This window comes from Artibeus jamaicensis, unplaced genomic scaffold (genome assembly GCF_021234435.1).
Source record: "Artibeus jamaicensis isolate MK-2021 breed Jamaican fruit bat unplaced genomic scaffold, CSHL_Jam_final contig_402, whole genome shotgun sequence".
Lineage (NCBI taxonomy): Eukaryota > Metazoa > Chordata > Mammalia > Chiroptera > Phyllostomidae > Artibeus > Artibeus jamaicensis.
In genome coordinates, this window is record NW_026521818.1 from 4,509,597 (window position 1) to 4,529,212 (window position 19,616).

Genomic DNA, 19,616 nt, shown 5'->3' on the forward strand with positions numbered 1-19,616 from the left:
TGCTAGTCCTAGCCCTTGTGAATATCCTGCTGTTTGCTTTCCCAAACGGCCCTATCGCTCTTCCTAGGGTGTTTGGGGTTTGGGTAAACAAAGGTTCTTCAAAGCTTCTCATATCAATACTGCACTGGTTATTTTAGCCTTTGACAATCAGTTCTGGACACAGTTATGGGACACAGATGGCTTATGTCCAGAACACTTGCAGCAGGAGCTCACTGAAGTTTCAGAGATTTCCTGAAGCATTAAGGTTTGTTTCTCCTTGTAAATGTAATGTGACAAGTTCACCTATGGACCAAATGAAGTAAATGCATGGAGGGCCAGCAAGGCAGGCATTTGTGGGAGAATTACCCCCATGGCGACCTGACTTCATTTTTCAGGGACTGTGGGTTCTGGGACATATTCTGTGTGCCTTGTGTTAGCCTCATCTCTGCCCACAGCACTTTGTTGTAAATTTTCAGGAGATCTAAAAAAAAAAAAAACAACAAGGGCCCAAAACTAATGCAAACCAACAGACATAAAACCTCAGTGCTCATGTTTGCAGAGTAATCACAGATGGAATCGAAGCAAATGTGTCACAATAACAGCTGCCAATTAAAAATTGCTACCTTTAAAGTTTTTTGGACTTTAACATGGCATGTAAATTGAATAAGCATGTATCTTTTGCCTCTTTTTTTTATTGTAAGATGCAGGAAATAATACATGTATTTGTTTTGTTGTTAATTGCAGGAGATTCATAAGGAGAAATGGCCACTGGCCCAACATTAGACAAAAGCAAACACAGCAAAGTGATAAGGAACTGATGCAACAAGTTCCAGAATGTTAATATTCCCCAGAATCCTCTCCAACTATTTGTTTCTTTGCTGCTCTACCCCACTAACCATTGATTTAGTGGCACAGTGACCCTAGGGCCATTTGTTAGCTGAGGCCATTTATTAGATGAAACAAGGGGCTTTCATCAGAATGCAGGAAGACCCACTCAGTCTTTGAGTGCAGACACAAGCTGTCCATGGGAAGAGCACGTTTTGCACAGGCAGCGCTGAGGATGGCAGAATGACAGGTGTCTTTGGTGAAGGGGTTTAGCCCCCTTTGGCAATGAGTACATCCCCTCATGTCAGGTGCAGACAAAGCCCCCTGGAGTCTGCCCTGGAGCTGAACAAATGAATTTGAACATGCTTATGAAAATGGCTGCATAAATATTTTTCTTTGCCCATTCCGGAGCATGCTAATCAGAAGGCTCTTTGAAAACAATATTTTTATCTGTACCTCAAATTCATCCATACCCATTAGCTGCTCAATTAGGTGGAACAAACTTTTAGTTGCATGCCAGCGGCTTAATTTAATTTGCTTGGGATAAGCAGTTGGCCATAACTGTGAAACCCTGTGTCTTTTTTAGAAATTAAACCAGAGTAGTGAAGCAAAAACTCTTAAAAATACAGTGTGGAAATGGAAGCAGACCATAGCTCATATTGTGTGGAAATTCAAAGCGATTTAGTTAGCAGTACGCAGGTACGTCAGTCACAGCCTTCTGATCTCGTTCACTTTCCCAGTCACTGATTTTTTTTCTCTCTAGTCCTGTGGATTCTAAACAAAATCACTCAAGTGACTTCAGTTCATGAAGATAAAAGAAGCTTTCTCTTTGATTGTGGCTGGGTGGATGTTTAGTTCAAACAAGAACTGAGCAAACTAACAGTTGTCTTTATAAATCTTTAGCCTAATGGCACTTTCTTGGATTCGAAATGCAAATTTGATTAAATTGCTTTCCAGCCATCATATAATCTACTTAAAGCATTTCTAGACAGTGAAACACATTTGGCCCCAATACAAAGTGAAAAAAATTCAACTTTGCAAGAAATGTTCCTTTGTTTTTAATTATTTAAAATAACACCCAAGATACGCAATTCTTACAAAAAGCAAAGTTGGAAGGTTGATTCTTTTTTAAAAAATCCTTATCCAAGGATATGTTTATTGATTTCAGACAGAGAGAGGAAGGAAGGGAGGGAGGGGGAGAGAGAGAGAGAGAGAGAGAGAGAAACACAGACCAGCTTCCTCTCATATGCACCCTGACTGGGGATGGAATCCACCACCTGGGTATGTGCCCTGACAACAGGGAATCAAACCTGCAACCTTTTGGTGTACAGGTTGCCACCCAGTCTGGAAGAATATTGATGCTTTATGGCACATAAGATAACTATATTTAGGTATGAAGCACCTCCCTAGAAAACCAGAGGAATCAAGAGCAAAGCCTTGTTTCCAGTGTGTGGGGGCAACTTTGTCTGCAAAGTCCCCCCGTCCACCACGGATAAAAGTGAAACTACCAAGATGTGATCTGCTTGGGGAGGAAAGGTGGCCGATCCCTAAAAGGAGAAGGGCCAAGAACCTTTTCCTCAATGGGCTTTTACTGGGTTAGGTTGCACAAGAATACAGGTAAGGATCAAACAATAGATAGCATTCAGAGAACTATGAGGGCTTATTCTCAGTCAGAGTCAGATAGCTAAAGAGCCATAAAACTTTGAGGAACAAACTTCTTGCTTGGACCCTTATTGTTTAAATGAGAGCATTCTAAACAAAGCAGGTTTCACAGGATTTTACATCTTCTTTCTCAGGCCTGATCACCCCTGAACCCGCTCTAGCTGGCAAAGGGCTGCACCACCTCCCCGTCATAGGTTTTTAGATTTAAGTGGATTAGAGCCAGGAAGCGCTTCTCCCAGATGGAAATGGGGACTCGGGCTATGTCAGAATAGCCAGGGGGCAGGGTCCATCACTCCCTCTTTGTTGCAGCCCCCCCAAGTCCTTCCATGATGGCCTCCCAAGTGATCATGTCTGGCCTAGGTTGCCCCCCTCCGAGGGGTCGTACCCATCATAGACTAACTGACCAAGCATCGGGGGCAGGAGACAAGCTTTGTCTCCTTAGTGGCTCATATTCTGGAGGTCGCTCACTCAGCCTGAGCCATGGGAGGCAGTTACAACTCCTGGAACCAGGCAGAGCGGTTCCCAGCACCGGAGTGCGTCGCTGATACACGCTGTGTGGAGACACTGGGCATGAGTCCCACTCTGATACTGAGATTATTAGCTGCTTGACTTCAGACAAATCACTTAACCACATTGTCTTAGTTTCCCCATATGTGAAAAGGTGGAAGAAACACTATGTTATACAGCCTGCAGGGTTGTCTTTACCAAAGAGAAAAGGATGAAAGTGATTAATACATTTCAGGTGGAGAAATGCACAGCAAGGGTCCAAATGAGAGCTGTGAGATAGAAAAAGAAAGAGAGGTGGGTTCTGAGGACATTTGCAAGTAACGAGCAAAGGGGCCAAACGTAGTGATGAGACTGAGGGGGGTGGGCTGAAAGAGGAGCCTCAGTGAGTCTGAGTGGAGAGGAGCTGGCAGGAGCATGGATAAGAAGACACTGTGGCAATGGGACCGTGGAAGCACCAGAGGGAGGTGGGTGGAGTTTTTACCTCCACTGTCTTTGCAGTGTCTACCCTCAGCTGACTGTCCCTGCTCTGTAGGCAGAGACCGTGGACTTTGTCCAGCATCCTCCTGTGGTCAGGGCCAGGGAGAGAATCAGTGCTAGTAAGAGTATTGTGTTGATGGCTGAGTCCCTGGACTGAGTTCCCTGACAAGCCTGCTACCTGGGAACAGCCCAAGTAGTGGCTGAGAGTAATGAGATGATAATTGAAGAGACAGAGTAAAAGGCACAGAAAACCACTGGTTTTTCAGTGCTCAGAGCTCCTCAGCATGCTAATCTATCCCCAAAGAAAAAAGGATAGACAGAAGTGATTGGCTGATGGTCTTTCATTTGTAGATGTACTTGCTGAGCTGCCAATAAGAGAGGCTGCTTGCAGGTAAGTTGCCAAAGTGAATAAACGTGAGTTATGTTAAGAAATTAACAAAAGATGAATTTCAGGCAACTTTCTGGAAAACACAATTTGGTGATAAGGTACACTGGAATGTGAAATAGTCTTTCAGTGGAAAGAGGAGAGAATGCCATCATTTAAGATATTTAAAAGAAAACCAGCAAAAGCATAGGCTGAAATCTTATCCAGAAGGGAAAATCCAGCCTTGGCAAGAGAAGAGCTAGCTGATGTCTGAGAGCTCTCACACCTCTCATTCTTGATTTTGAAAAGTTGTGATCAAATCCCTGAACGTTTTCACAGGCACATTTCAAACTGGGGGCCACGTGATTCATTAGTCATTCTGGTAAATTCTAGGATTCGGCGCCAGCTGTGGAATTTCATGCAGATGTGGCAAAACAGCGAAGACTACCATTCAGATTCATATCCTCTTTGTCTCTCACTCTGGATTTATCCCTGGAAGAATCTGAGCGTATTTTAAAAGGGCAAGTTAGGTGGTAGCAGAAATGGAGAGGAGGGAGGAAGAAAAATCTGTTTAAGAGGGAAAGCTTCCAGCTTCATAGTTTATATCAAGGGGAGAAGAATTACAAATGCCCAGATTTAAGTACTGTAGACTGTGCCTTGGTCTGGCCATGCTGGGACTGTGCCCAACCCAGAACAATTGTCACTGTTAATTATGCATTTGAGCATCAGGCCCAACAAATTGGTAATTCCAGGCCATCTTTCCTCTGCTGTCTAATATGTTTCTAGTCTGTCCCCTGGCTGTTTGCTAGCAGAATAAACTTTATCCTTGATAAGACTACCATTTGAGAGGAAATGCATCTGGAAGGACTGGCAGAAGAGAAGGGATAAGAGTGCTCCCTTGATAAGTCGTTACGGACCATCTGTCAGCTCTGAGTCTCTGGGTGAGGCTGATTGGGGAAGAGACAGGTGCAGATCAAAGTGGAGAACACTCATTTTAAATGAATTTGTCAAAAGTTTGCCTTACTTAATTTGCACAAGATATTAAACCAGTGGCTTTAAGTTTGCTCCTGAGAGTGGCATGTCCGTTGCATGTCACTGATGCACATGCACTGTAGAAAAGCAGAAAGGACCACGGTGGGGCCCCAGAGTCTTGGAGTGTGAGTCCTCCTGGCTCTGATACTGGTATTAGCTGTCTGAGTTCAGACAAGTTGCTTTGCCATATTGTCTCAGCTTCCTGCTATGTGAAAGGGGAAAGAAATAATACCTATTTTCAATAGATAACCCACAGGGTTGTGTTTATCAGAAAAGAAAAAATGGAAGGATTTAGTACATTTATTCCAAAAGAAAGCACTTAGTTTTGACAAATTGGTCCTATTGAAGGGATTATCCATAGCGACTCCTCTACCTGTCTAGGAACTGGAACCTGTCCTCTTTACATAAACTCCAGCAATTCTTCATTTTCCGTCCTGCATTGTTGTAGTCAGTTTGAGTTGCTATAACAAAAATACCGTAGACTGGGTGACTTAAACAACAGACATTGGTTTCTCACGATCTGGAAACTGGAATGTCCAAGGTCAAGGTGCCTGCAGATTTGGTTCCTGCCGAGAGCTGTTTTCCTGGTTTGCAGATGGATGCCTTGCTGTGTCCTCATATGGCTGAGACAGATCACTTCTATTCTCCCTCTCTTTTTACTTTTATTGGTCTTTAGTTTATGCTGAATTTACCCCCAGGTCACAAATGTAAGTTTTGTTTCTTCAGTTTCGTCCGGGACATCTTTTTCTTCTGAGCAATCTTCTCTGGTTTGGGAACAATCTGCTCTTTTTCAGTAAGGATCATGTCTGTGTGGCAGGGAGAGCTCGTGCCTGGGTTACCCAGCCCATGAGCTCCGTCAGTTCTAAGCCGAATCTTGGGAGCTTTGTTCACCTGGATGTTCTTAATGACCAGAGAGTCGACATCTAAACCTTTAAGTTCAGCATTACTCTCTACATTTTTCAGCACGTGCAGCAAAAATTCAGCACTGTTTCTAGGCTACCAATTCTGTTTCCAGCCCCACTGTTTGTCCTGGGCACACCTACCAACTCCACCATTGTAATGACAGAATGGCGCATACTGCTTCTGTAAAGTGACATCCTTTAGGTACTTGGTGGCTTTTCAAATATGCATACTCTTGATGCTCGGGATTGTTCTTAAAGAGAACATGAAAATTTGAACCTCTTGATTTGCATGACATTGTGGGGTTTACTGGGTCAAATGAATAGCAAACAATTCTCATAGGTTACCTCTGGCTGCTTTCAGGAAGAGGAAACTCATGTCTCCTCTTTCAAGGGCACTAATCCCATTCATATGAGCTCTATCCTCATGACTTAATCACCTCCCAGAGGGCCCACCTCCCAATACTATCACATCGGGAATTAGGGCTGCAACACTGGGAGATAGACATTCAGTCCATAGCATCTATTAATTTTCTCCTGTCTACCAGATCGAGGGCATATATACTCAATATTTTTCATCTTAAAACAAATTACAAATACAAAAAACTTCTTTGACCCCAAGTCTTTTGTCTCCCCCCACATGTTGTCTACTTTCACTGTCCATCTTAACAACAAAACACCCCAGTAAAGTTGTCTGTACCCTGTTTCTACGTGCTCACCTCTGGATCTCTTTTTAACTTGTTCCCTTGGGTTTTGTCCTCACCACTCCTTTGAAACCATCCTGGTAAAAATCAATTACTTCCCTATTGGCAAATCTAGTGACCACCTTACAGACCTCATCTTTCATGAATTCGCAACATCATTTGACATAAATTTTCACTTCTTGTTTTTGAAATGTTCTTCGCGTGGCTTCTGGGTCATCACAACTTTCTGATATTCATTCTATGTCCTCATTACTTCTTGGGTTCTCTGCTGGTTTCACCTCTTCTTTCTGACCACTATTTTAGGGTGCTCTGGGGTTCACTATCGGATCTTCATCTTCTCTACATCCTCAGGTGACACCACCTAGTTTCATGTCTTTAAACGTTATGTGTATCCCATGTGTCCAGACTCAATACCTCTTCTGCACATCAAAGCATCTTGTTGCATTTCCAACATCTAATACATTTCTCCAACTTAGCATATTAAATAAATCTACTCAAAATTTATGTTATTTATGTCAAAATTATAGAAGTTACTTTTAAATTTTTGCTTCATTCATATCCTAGATCTTATCCATCAACAAATCCTATCCATCCTTCAAACTACACTTCGAATTTGATGAGTTCTCAATACTGTTGTATCACCATCATTTCTCTTCAGGATTAGTGCAAACGCCTCCTCACGAATCTTCTTGCTTCTGCTTAAAACTGCCCCAGATCCAATCTCCACGTAAGAGCCTCACTAATCTTTTAAAAACCTTAATTGGATCTTGTTTCTTCTCATTCAAAATCTTCCAATATATTCCTATCACACCTATAGTAAAATTCAACTCCTTTATTAGAACGACTCCTAAGTAATTTAGCTTCTACCTACCTCTCTAATCTAGTTTCTTGTTTCCCTTTCTAGTTTTTTGTTCCCATTGCACACTCTGTTCTGGTCACATGAGCTTTCTTAGGTTCTGTGAACAGGCAGGCTATTACCTCCTCAGAATCCTTTCAACGACTCCCCCTCAGTCTGAAGTATCTCTTCCGGATCTTCCAAGGACTTTGCATGAGGAGTCTTTCCCCAGCCATTCTGTCTAAAACAGTCCATTCCCCCTGCTCTCTCACTGCAGCCCCTTAACCTGATATTTTCTGTGGAGCATTTATTAGTATCTGAAGTTACATCTTTTATTTTTTTATTATTTTTATTTTAAAAAATATTTTATTTATTTATTTTTCAGGGAGATGGAAAGGGAAGGAGAAAGAGTGGGAGAGAAACATCGATGTGTGGTTGCCTCTCATGTGTCCCCTACTGGGGACCTGGCCTGCAACCCAGGCATGTGCCCTGACTGGGAATTGAACCTGTGATCCTTTGCTTCACAGGCCCATGCTCAATCCACTGAGCTACACCAGCCAGGTGTTTGAAGTTACATCTTTTATTTTAATTTTTTTCTTTTTACCTGCTTTTCTTTGTCTTCCTAAATAAATATAAGGTTCTGAAAAGCAAGAGCTTTGTAAGTTTACTGTTGTATCTTCAATACCTAGAATAATGCTAGCATATAGGCACTCTACGATGGTCTGATTGGGTCTCTGCCACCTCCCCATATTTATAGGTTGATATCCTGACCCCCAAAGGTGATTGCATTAGTGAGTGAGGCCTTTGAGAGGTAATTGGGCCATGAGGGTGGAGCCCTTCTGGATAGGATAATGGGAATACCCTTATCTTAAGAGTTCCCACAGAGCTCCTTCACCCCTTCTGCCCTATGAGGACATAACAAGAAGATGCTGGCCATAAACCAGGATGAGGGCTTTCACCAGAATGTGACTGCACCAGTGCTTTGATCTTAGATTTCTAGCCTTCAGATCTGTGAGGAAAAAAAATTCTGTTGTGTATAAACCACACAGTCTATGGCATTTTGGAAAGTACTGAGACATGCTCCGTAATGCTTTTTCTGTATCTTAGTAACCCACCATGCCTTTTAAATTTCTTTAGTGTGCTTATATTTTGGCGCATAAGGACACCAGGTCTTCTTTATGGAGTAGGAGAATGTCAGCTGTACTGGCTAACTCCAGTGTGCTATTTATTCTCATAGTGAGGCTGAGTACCAGTGTTTGTTTAGTGGCTGATTCGTTATAACTCCCTAAGGAGTCCTGGATGTGTCAGTGTATCATAGATATCGAGGGAAATTAACTATTTGAATGTGCTCTGGAACTGGCTTTTGGTAAAACCATAAAAAAAATCTTGTTTCTTCTTTTTTGTTAAGCTTTTTGAAACACAGATGTGTCAGTCTAGGGACCTGAAGGTATTGAGCCTGAGAATGGAGGAAAGTGAGCTGGCAAAAGGGTGAGCCAGGTGAGGGGATGGTCCCAGAACATTGAGGAAAGCAAAACTGGGAGCCTGGTGCACAGACTGATAAGATATCTCCAGGCAGAGTGGAGAGGCCCACTGGCTGGAAGGTGGGAGACTACTGATGGCCAATGGAAAGATAAGGGAAATGGTCACAGGGCTGAGCCACGGGAGTACATGTCCTTGTGCAGGAGAGAGGGCACAGTGGTAACAGAGAGACGAACTGTCACTTAGAGAGACCCTCAGGTAATTCCATCTGGAGCATTAACCACACTCTTTATTCAACTTAATTGATTATTTAGGAACTGTTAAGTGTCACATCCTCCGAGCTTTCTTCCAGGAAGCAAAAGTCCCACCCCCTGAGCTCCCCGTGCGCACAGACCAGTGTGCTGTCTGTGCTCAATACACTTAAGTGCACAAGAAATCTTTTTTAAACCAAATGAACTTGGTTTGACTTCAGGAAAGATAAGATGAGGGAAAGTGGTTGAGGTTAGGGGACAAAAGGAAGGTAGGTTGAACAGAAAAGACAAGACTTCAGGAGGTAAGCTGTCTCCTTGAAAATGAAGAATTCTTGTTTTTTCATTATTATTTTAATATTTATCAAAGCCTTCATCCATCAGTCTTACTAGTGCTTTACTGACAATAGGGGATTTATTTTCTTTTTCTCTTTGGCCTATGTAAGCCTAGAAGCATGGATGATGAAATAGGAAATCTGAAGTCAGTTGAAGAAGCATATTATTTCCTAAAGTGTCTGAAAACTTTTACACAGGGTATTTGAGTGTACGCAAACATTTACAAACGCTGTTCTTATCTTCTATGCTCTTCTTTTTTTTTTACTACGACTCCTTGGAGAAGTTTGCTTGACATTCTGTTTGATATAAAATCAGCATGTGTCCCAAGTAAATCAACAGCAGCTGTTTTAAATATCAGATTGTGTCCAAAAATATCACAGGAACCAGGGGAAGAATTTCTTGGATGCTTGTGATTTCAGATTGAGCTGATGGAACCTAGCATCTGGGCACTGTGGCCACGGGCAGACAGAATTGGAGTTGGCCGAGAGATGGGGGCCTGTTTAACAGAGCCGTGACTCTTGGGGGACATTTCAGGGAGATGTGAGAGATGCCAACAAAGAAAGAAACCAGGCTACATTCAAAGAAATCATGCTTCTGTTGGTTGAAGCTTTCACTCAGAATCCTAGTGATTTCTCCAATCGGGCCAGAAAAGCAGTTTAATACCAATTCACCCCCTTCACACAACACTCACAGAGGTGTTCTAATCAGTGATCAGTACCTTCCTCTCTTTAAGGGTTTGTAGTACAATATGATGGACTCATTGTATTATTCAGTGCCACTAAGAAAGTTTTGGTTCTGTGACCTGCAGATTATTTTAGGCTGAGGCTAGAAGCAGCTCACCTGCAGTCACTGGCTGAGATTTCTTTGGCAATACCTGTGGCACTGCCCTCTGCTTGGATAGCAGGCCTCAGGGGAGGGTTTTGGTACTTCCTTCACCTCCTAACAACTGCTTCTTTGAGCAATATGCTCCCCTTCCACAATGTGGCTAACTGCATACCAGTTGAAACTATTCCACTGAGTTGTAAGGCGACAGCTTCAGACTCCAGGTGGCACTTGCATATTTCAGGAGCTTCAGCGTGGACCTGTTGTGCCTGTTCCTTCCCTGGGGAGCCCCCCTTCTGCCTTCGTTTTCAGGTTTGCTGAGGAGCATCATTATTTTAGGGAACTAAAACAGCACCATTTCTCACGTCTAATAACACCCTCCTTTCCCAGGCATGTTTGTCCACCGTATTCAGTATAAGTCCCTATGCTACCTTATACACATTAGGATGGCCACTTTCAAGAGGCAGAAAATAACAAGTGGCAGAATGTAGAGAAATTACAACATTTTTGCACTGTTGGTGGTAATGTCAAGTGGTGCCATTGCTATGGAAAACAGTATGGTCATTCCTCAAAAAATTAAAAATAGAATTACTGTATGTCCAGTAATTCCACTTCTGCAATATACTCAAAATAATTGAAATCAGGGTCTCGAACCAACCTCAGACATACTTTGGTCATGAAACATTCCTTAGCTCCATCAGGCATTCCCTTACGCTCCCCTCTATTGCTTCATAACATCTAAACAATCAATTGTTCGACCTGGCCTGTGAGTCTGGTTCCCCCATTATGCCATGAGCTTATACATAAGGACTATGTCCAAATTAGCTCAAACTTTCTTTACACTGCAAATGAAGGAAACCTATTTAAACTAACATCAACAACAACAAATTTGGGGCCTTGAAGAGACAACTGTACATTCATGTTTGTGGCAGCATTATTCACAATAGACAAAAAGTGGAAGCAACCCAAGTGTCCATCTACAAATGAATGGATAAACAATATCTGGCACTATATACAATGGAATACTACTCAGCCTTAAGAAGAAAGGAAATTCTGACATAAGCTATAGCATGGATGAAACTTGAAGACATTATGCTAAGTAAAATAAGTCAGTCACAAGAAGGACAAATGACGTATGATTCCCCTCCCATGAGGTACTTAGAGTAGTCAAATATATCCAGACAGAAAGAGGAGGGTGACTGCCAGGGGCTGAGGGTAGGCAGGCAATGGGGAGCTGTGGCTTAACGGGTATAAAGTTTGTTTGGCAAGATGAGTAGAGTTGTGGAGATCAGTTGTATAATAATGTGAATGTGTGTAACACAGGTGAACTATACATTAAAAATAATCAGGATGGGAAATTTTATGTTTGTATATTTTGCCACAACTAGAAATTAGAAAAAAAAAAGTCCCTGTGACCCATTTCAGTATCTCAAGGACCTGCCAGATTTGACCTTGTGCCCCAGATGCTAGTGTGACAACACACCTACTAGTTCTGTACTGACAGCTCTGGAAAGCTGGACTGTTGGCCATGGCTAGTTGACCTTTCCTGCGTATACTATCAGCCCGAGGGCAGTCCCTCCCCAGGCCCCCACTCCTATCCATAGTCAGGGCTTTGGGCTTCCTACTACTCTGGGGAAGGAATTTGAACTTACCTCCATTGGTTATATTGGATTGGCCACTACGTTCATTTTTTTTTTCTGTACCATGGCTCCAGTAGCACTTAGTTGTCTCTAACTTCATTCGAAGCAATTTTGTTAGGTTGTGCTGTGACAGCTGTCATATCAGTGTGCATTAAAAAAAAAAACTTATCTGTCTACAGCCATACTACTCTGAACATGCCTTATCTCATCTAAAAAAAACTTATCAAAATTGGTGAAATTTTGTGTAGCCATTTTAATATTGAGGATGGAAGAAAATACCACATTTTTTGACATACTATTTTTGTTATTTCAAGAAAAGTGGAAACACAGCTGAAACGCAAAAAAGGACTTGGGCAGTATGTGGAGAAGGTGCTGTGACTGATTGAACATGTCAAAGTGGTTTGTGAAGTTTTGTGCTGGAGATTTCTCGGTGGACAAAGCTCCATGGTTGGGTAGACATTTGAAGTTGATAGCGATCAAATTGAGACATTACTTGAAAACAAGCAACATTATACCATGTGGGAGATAGCTGACATACTCAAAATATCCAAATCAATAAAGTCATTGGTGATGATGAAAGATGTGTCTTTGGTTTTATGGAAAAAACTATACAGACTTTTTGGCCAACCCAACACATCCCCCGGAGGCATTACGGAGGACATCTATTTCTATCACTTGTACACAGTTTTACATGGTGCAAATAAAAGTGTGAATACAGATGTTTGTTCGGTGCCCTTTTCTTTGAAGTGTTTTGTGTAATACATCAAATACTTGTTTGTCCCAGACCTCTCTTGCCATAGAAAAATTTTATCTGAAAAACAAAATCACTTATTTATTTTTAAATATTTACTGTTAAAAATACAGGAAAACAGCTTTCAAATTTCAGTGCCTTCAAAATGTTTTTCAGGTAGGTCCAAATCATACCTTCCCTTTAAGACACAGCTCAAATGCCAAATTATTCTCTGAGTCAGAAGTGATCAATAACTTCCTCTTTTGAATTTCTATAGCATTTATATCTAAAAGTCTCTGAAGACATTTATAATTTTTATCCTAGATTATGGTTATCAATACATATCTCTAGTAATGCCTGTACATGAAGGATGTTTAATATATGTTGGCTGAACACAGAATAGCAAACTCCCTGAAAACGTTAAGCTAACTCTGCAAAAATCAAATTGAACATGGGAAAATTTCTGGCCCTGCAGCTCCTGGGTAGTGCAGGTATCTTTGGACAGGAGTAGTGGGTCCTTTCTGGTTCTTCTCAGATTACCATCCCCAGGTAGCTGTGACTCACAGGAAGCCTGACTCCAAGTGTGAGATTGTTAATGAAACAAATGCAAAGTGATTTTGACTACTCACACAAGGCACCATGGAATCTAATTAACAAGTGTGGTCTTGACCAACATGTGCGAATAAGAGTTCACAAGCATGCTAACATTGCCAGGGAGACCTTCCTGAGGACAAAGGAGTGTCATTGAGGGGCAAAAATAGTCATTTCACAGACAGAAGCAGCCTGGCTGTTTTATGGAGCCCAGGCCGGGAGATCTGTTCTGCCCGGGAGATCCAGACTTAACTCTTTCAAGTGAACAACAAAGGACTCTCCAGCTTTTAAAATGCATCTCTTTTGTCTGCTGCTTTCTCCTTCTAACTCATGCCAAAGGTCAGAGAGCAGATGAAGTACAAATGAAGTTAAGAAATAAAAGTATTACCAATGCTGCTACTTTCTCCCCGAGGTTAATTTCTGTTCAGTATCCTTTTCACCTAGAGAGAAGGCAAAATAAAATCAATGGAAACAACATTCAAAATTGCTCTTTCTCTGGAAAGAGATCTTGACAAACCCTCCATAGGACACTCCACTGAGCAAAGCACTCTTTCTCTTCATGCTTCGTAATTAACACGGTTACGCTCCCCTGAACTCTTAGAACCAGGCATCTTACCCCACACTTTTACCCAGATCCTGAAGTTATTTCTCAGTGCTTACCAGAAACAATGACTATGGAGAGCAGTTTGTCTGCACCTTCTGGTTTATTGTAATTACTGTGTAACCTCTCACAGCCAGGGAGTATGTGATGAATCCCCATAACTGTACCTCATAAGTCCTGTTCCGTGTGGCACGTATGTCTCCCCCTTATTAGCCAACTGTATGGTGATTTTATAGGAATAACTTTGATCATTATTCAATATTAATTTGAGAGCCATCAAAAACCAAAGTACAGAACATAAATATGTTTAGATAATATTTTTCCCCACAGGGACATGCATAGTGAGTGTAGAATGAAATGATTAATAAAGTAACGCAGTACTTAGAGGGTGAGGGCGCGTACCTGGGTCCGCCCTATTTCCCTTTCCCTAGAGGAACCTGGCAGAAGGCTTCTTCTCACTTGGTCTCCTCCACTTCCCACCCTTCCAGTCCAGCCCAGCTTCTGCTCTCACATCACACTGGCCTACAGACGTGGGGACTGGCTCTGGCTCTTCGGAATTGCCGAACCATATGTCTAATTCCTTTCTTTCGAAAGGTGTTTGGGTTGTTCTACCAGAGATACTGACACACACCCAGACCTGAGAGTAAGTTCTCCCTGCTTTGGGAGTAGAAACAATGATGTTAAGAGAGATTAAATGTCACCTGAGTGTAAACTGATCATGTCATCGTCGCAGAGCTGGAAAGGTGTGTTCAGGTATGTCCTATGATCGAACACATAGGGGGTGATTAAAAGGGTCTTGGGGCTTTCTCTATGGAAAATATAGAAGCTTTGGACCAGATTTATGTGAGAACTTCTATTTCTCCTTTTCAAGTCCCTTTCCCCTCAAAATTTGATCTGTTTCCCAAAAGTAAGACAGTAATCCTGGATGCTTCATTCATAAATGCATATTTTAAGTAACATTCATTGAGCATCTGTTAAGTTCAAGTATGGAAATTAATAGGGATATATGTATGTATATAATAAGGTACTAATATGGGATAGACAGTACTAATAGATAACTAAGAGAATCTATCATCTATCACTCTACACACACGTGCTTGCTATAAGGAATTGGTTCACATGGTCGTGGAGGCTGGGAATTCCTACCACATGCTGCATGCAAACTGGAGACCCAGGAAAGCCAGTGGTGTGAATTGGAGCCTGAGGCCAAAGGTCTGAGAACCAGGAGCTTCCTGATGGAGTAAGTCTCACTCTGAGAAGACTGGTATCTCAGTTCAAGCTGCCAGGCAGAGAGTGAATTCAACTCCCTCCTGCCTTTTTGTCCTTTTGGGGCCCTCGAAGGGTTTGTGGGTGCCCACCCATATAGGGAGGGCAATCTGCCTTACTCAGTCCACCAGTTAAAATGCTAATCTATTCTAGAAATATGCAGGCACAACCCAAACCAATGTTTAATCAGATATCAGGGCATCTTGTGGCCCAGTCAAGTTGACACACGAAATTAATCATCACAGCAGGCCTCCGTGCTGGGGCAAACAGGTAAGAGCTGGGACTGTCCTCGAATTGCAAAACTGCTAAAACTGTTTCTTCCTTACGGAGAGCCAACAGTGGTCTCTCGTCATCCAGATCTTACTTGCACCCTCACTGCTACTTTTCCTTCTCACCAGGTAGGGGCACCAGCTTGAAGTTCCCCCAGTGAGCGGTGCTCTCCCAAGCCTCCGCCTGGAGCACAAGCTGTAGTCTCTGAAGGGAGTGGCTTCTCAGCGTTTGTATCTCTTAACACACACTTACCTTCAAATCCGAGCTCCACTTCCCTCCACTGTGAAGCCTTCCTTCATTAATGCAGACAAATTTGGATGCTCTTTCTTCAATACTCTTGTAACACTTGGCTTGCAGTTCTATAAACTTGCTAAGAAATAGGCTGTACCCCATAATTTATATGTGCTTTGAGGGCAAAACACATGTTTTTATTTTTCTCTCCCCATTAACTTTCCCAAGACTGGATTGGTGCTCGACAAATATCTGGTGATTGAGTGAAGAGACAAATAATTAAATGTAGAAAATGATTATTACCCAAACAGAGGTATTGTATGTGGCAGCTGTCATTTCCTGAGGGCTGACTCTGTACTGGGCACCGTGCTGCGCTTTCCATATTTGTTATCTCACTGTGAGTTCTCCTGTCTCGGATGAGGAAACTGCACTTGGACAGATTAACCAACTTGTCTGATCTGACGTGGCTAGAAGGGATGGAGTAAGATTTGGATCCAGGCCTGGCGGGTTGCCCTTAACCGACTACCATGGTGCTGTCCTCACTGAGCCCGAGCTGCCCTAGGAAAGCGAGCCTGTAACTTAGAATGTTATGGCTCTTTTCCAAGTGTGTTATTGTAAATGTGTTGCCCATTACTTCTGAGTCTGACCTATCACCTCAGCTGATGGTTTTAGGGCAAACAAAACCCTGGAGCTGAACAGGCACCGAGGAGGCAGAGCCTCTTCTTCAGAATTTCGATCACCGGGAAGCACGCAGTGTTTAATTGATGCCCGATCAAATCCAAATCTCATTTGAATGTGGAAATTAAAGTTCTCTACAGTGAACTCTGAGGGATTTGTCAACATGAGATAACTCTCTTCCAAGATAGTGACTGAATTTAATCTCACGTAAACCTGATAACGGGCAGTTCTCTCGACAGCCACGGAGCTGCTGGGCTGGTGTGGGAGCAGTGAGGAGCTGAGCCTCCGCAGAAGCCCTGGAGTGTGGTGTGGAGGGAGGGAAGTGACAGCACAGAACAGGACATTCCAAGAAAATGCAGAAGGCCCGAGTCAGAGGGGTGTGGCTCCGCCTCTGAGGGCAAATGTCGCTCAGTGGGAGGCGTGCACACACACAAAGGTGTAACCTGAAGCCTTAGAGGCATTTCTGGGTGTACTCATTTCTGTCTTCTTCTACCTTGTTTTTAAATACCCCCACCCAAGGGTATGTTTCTTGAGTTTAGAGAGAGAAAAACACTGACATCAGAGAGAAACTTTTGGTTTGCAGGACGGCACTCTAACTGACTGAGCCACCTGGCCAGGGCTACCTCAGTTTCCTTTTTTTTTTTTTTTAATTAATGATTACGCTCTTTTTCCTCAACAATGCTGGCCTTAGGAATTGGTTTCTCCCCCTCAGGGCAAAATAAAAGAAATACTATTTTTCTTACCTCATACCCCGATCGAGGGACATTTGAGACAAAACATTTATTGTCCATGGTGGCCTGGGTACAGAGAAGTGAGCCAAGGAGTAAGCTCTTAGATCTTCCTACGTGGACTTTTAAAAGAGTTGAAATCCTCTTACAGCACAGGTGGCAACACAAGGCCTGAGGGTCGAATCCAGCCCTCCGCCGTGTTTTATCTGGCCCGGCCCCTTGTTTCTACTGGGTGGCGCTGAGCTCTTGCTCAACTATTGAGGAGTAGTTACATTTATACAGTCCTAAAATTACATTTGGCCCTTTGAAGGCAACCTCGAGGCTGATGTGGCCCCTGGTGAAAATGAGTTTGACACCCGTCTTCTATGGACTCCGCTAGAACTTGACTTTGAATGGATTTGGGGGAATAACCAGGGTCTCCGAGGCCTATGTGGGCCCCTGCCCCTTGCTTCCCGGGCCATGTGGAAGGTGGAACTGTTGGTAGGCCATTGCCAGGGCATGTCTGTGTGGGACCTGGAAATGTGGCAGGTATGGGGATTGCTGTCGCTCCTTTGTTTAGGGCTTTTTACCTGTGAGGGTGCGTGGAGCCAGCTTTACTTAGTTTGCAAAGCCTCAGTTCCAATTTCCCCAACTCCTCTCTCCACCAGATCTGGTTCTCCAAGAACACTCAACGTGAACCAAGCAGGCTGAGTACTTGTGGTCAGTTCTGGTGGTTATGGGTCACCTGTGGTTTGTCCCTGCAGCTGCAGGAGGCTCAGGGTCCTGTCACCACCTCTTGTAGTAGGTGGGGGCTGGATAAGGCCTTTGGCTGTCAGACTGGGACCCAGTAGCACACCACACTTGGGACCAAAGAAAAGATGCTGCACTTATGAACTGGAAGCCACCACCACCGACTTCGCTGACTCCCTCCCTGAGGGGTGGAGTACACAGAAACAGACAGCGGGGACATCCAGATGGACATGGCTTGCCAGACCTTCATAGACTGACCATGGTCACCGTTTTCCGACCTTTGGAAATTACAGAATGCTGTGCTCTCTCGACTCATAGTCTGAATGCTAAGGCGGAGTAGCTGGGAAACCATGACTGGTGTGCGCATTGTCAGTGTTTGGTTATTTTTTTTCTTCTAATCAATCACACATTTCAAGGGTGTGCTAAAGTGGCCTAGGCTCCAGGAACTCATGATATTGAGGGAAATAATATTCACACAGACATAATAATTGAGAAAAATGGGAAGGTGTCTAGATGACTAAAGAATTGCGGTGGGACCATTGGAAGGGGTTGTAGAACGAGCCTGAGGGCGGGGGTAGGTAGCCAAGAAAGGCTTTGAGAGAGAGTAGTAACTAAAGCTGGGTCTTAGAGAATGTGCCAGATTTGAGTGGGGGTGGGAGGGGTAAGGGGAGCCAAGAACAAACGAAGTGGCTACAGGACATTTCTGTTCAATGTTAAAGAAAAGCAGTATAAAACGAAACTGGGGAAGGACAGGATGCCAGGAACTTTAACTGCACACTGTGTTCCCGACGGTACCTGTGTTTGAGACAAATCACTGTGACTCTCTCACATGTCCAGGACCTACTAGGTGACCCCCTCAAGGTCACGAAGCAGCCACGGTGCCAGAATGCTGTGATGTACACGTGTAATCGTAGGCTCAAAGCACTTCTCTCTTAACCACGTTGCATTTGCTCCCACTCATTAAGCCCTTTGAAGCTTGCCAAAACACAGGTGTGCGTTTGTTTTGATTACAAATTCAGAGACCTGCTGGTGAGACTTTCTGAATGGTGAAGTTGCTGTTGCTTCTGCATCTGCTCATGTTCTTCAAATTGCTGTGGCCTGAGAAGTAGGGGGAGGGGAGCCCTTGACTTCAGAGTTTTGGGTCGAGGTGCCTTTTTCCCTATTGCTCCCTGCTCGCCCTTTGGAAGCGGAGGGGGCTGGCCTCTGTCAGAGTTTCCTCCTTGTCACCAATGCCCCACAGTGCCAAGTGCTGACAGGAGGTCCTGGCTGCTTTCAGCTGAACATTAGCTCGAATGGGTTTGGCAGGACTTTACAATATTCAAAACAAAGAAATTTTTTTGTGTGTGTGTGGTGGGGAGCGATGTGGTGACTGCCGGAGCTCAGGTCACAGGACATGCAGACAATGTGGCACAGCCCTACCCGTAACCGCTCCGAGGCCTGATGCCAGGGCCTGTCTGACCTGAATAGAATCCGGATTGGCTTTATCACAGAAATTAGTGCGTGATTAGAGCTGAAAAGAAGCATGAGTTTTAACTTGTATTTAGCACTCCAAGGATAAGCTGTCCCTAGTGTTACTAAGTTATTCCCTCTGGCTCAGCCGGTCTGTAGAATGAACGGGGAGGTGCAGCAGGGAAGCATGAACAGGGCAGCCGGGGTGGTGGGGGTGGGAAGGGCTGTGGGTGGACAGGCAGTGGCTTTGTCTGAGGAGAGGGGAGACTGTCTGAGCACTGATTTCAGTCCGATAATCACTAGGGCATGTGCTAGAGCTAAGAAGACAGAACTTTGACCAGGTTGGATATTGAGTTTTTAGTTAATTGGCATAGTGGACAAAATATCTTTGAAAAAAAAGGCCAGGGTTTCGATGGGGTGGAGAGAAAGGGCGTTACCCACCTCCCTTTCCTTCTGGCTTCATGGCCGGAGGACTGTGTTCCAGCTGTAGCCACTCCAGCATGTGGCTTTCCTGTGTGACTAACTGCCCATTGT

The 19,616-nt window shown here is 43.6% G+C and overlaps 1 pseudogene; it reads right to left on the minus strand.

Annotated features, from left to right (window-relative positions):
- Positions 1-5,545: 5,545 nt before the first annotated feature.
- On the minus strand, positions 5,546-6,074 carry LOC119065121 (60S ribosomal protein L17-like; annotated as a pseudogene).
- Between the last annotated feature and the right edge of the window lie 13,542 nt (positions 6,075-19,616).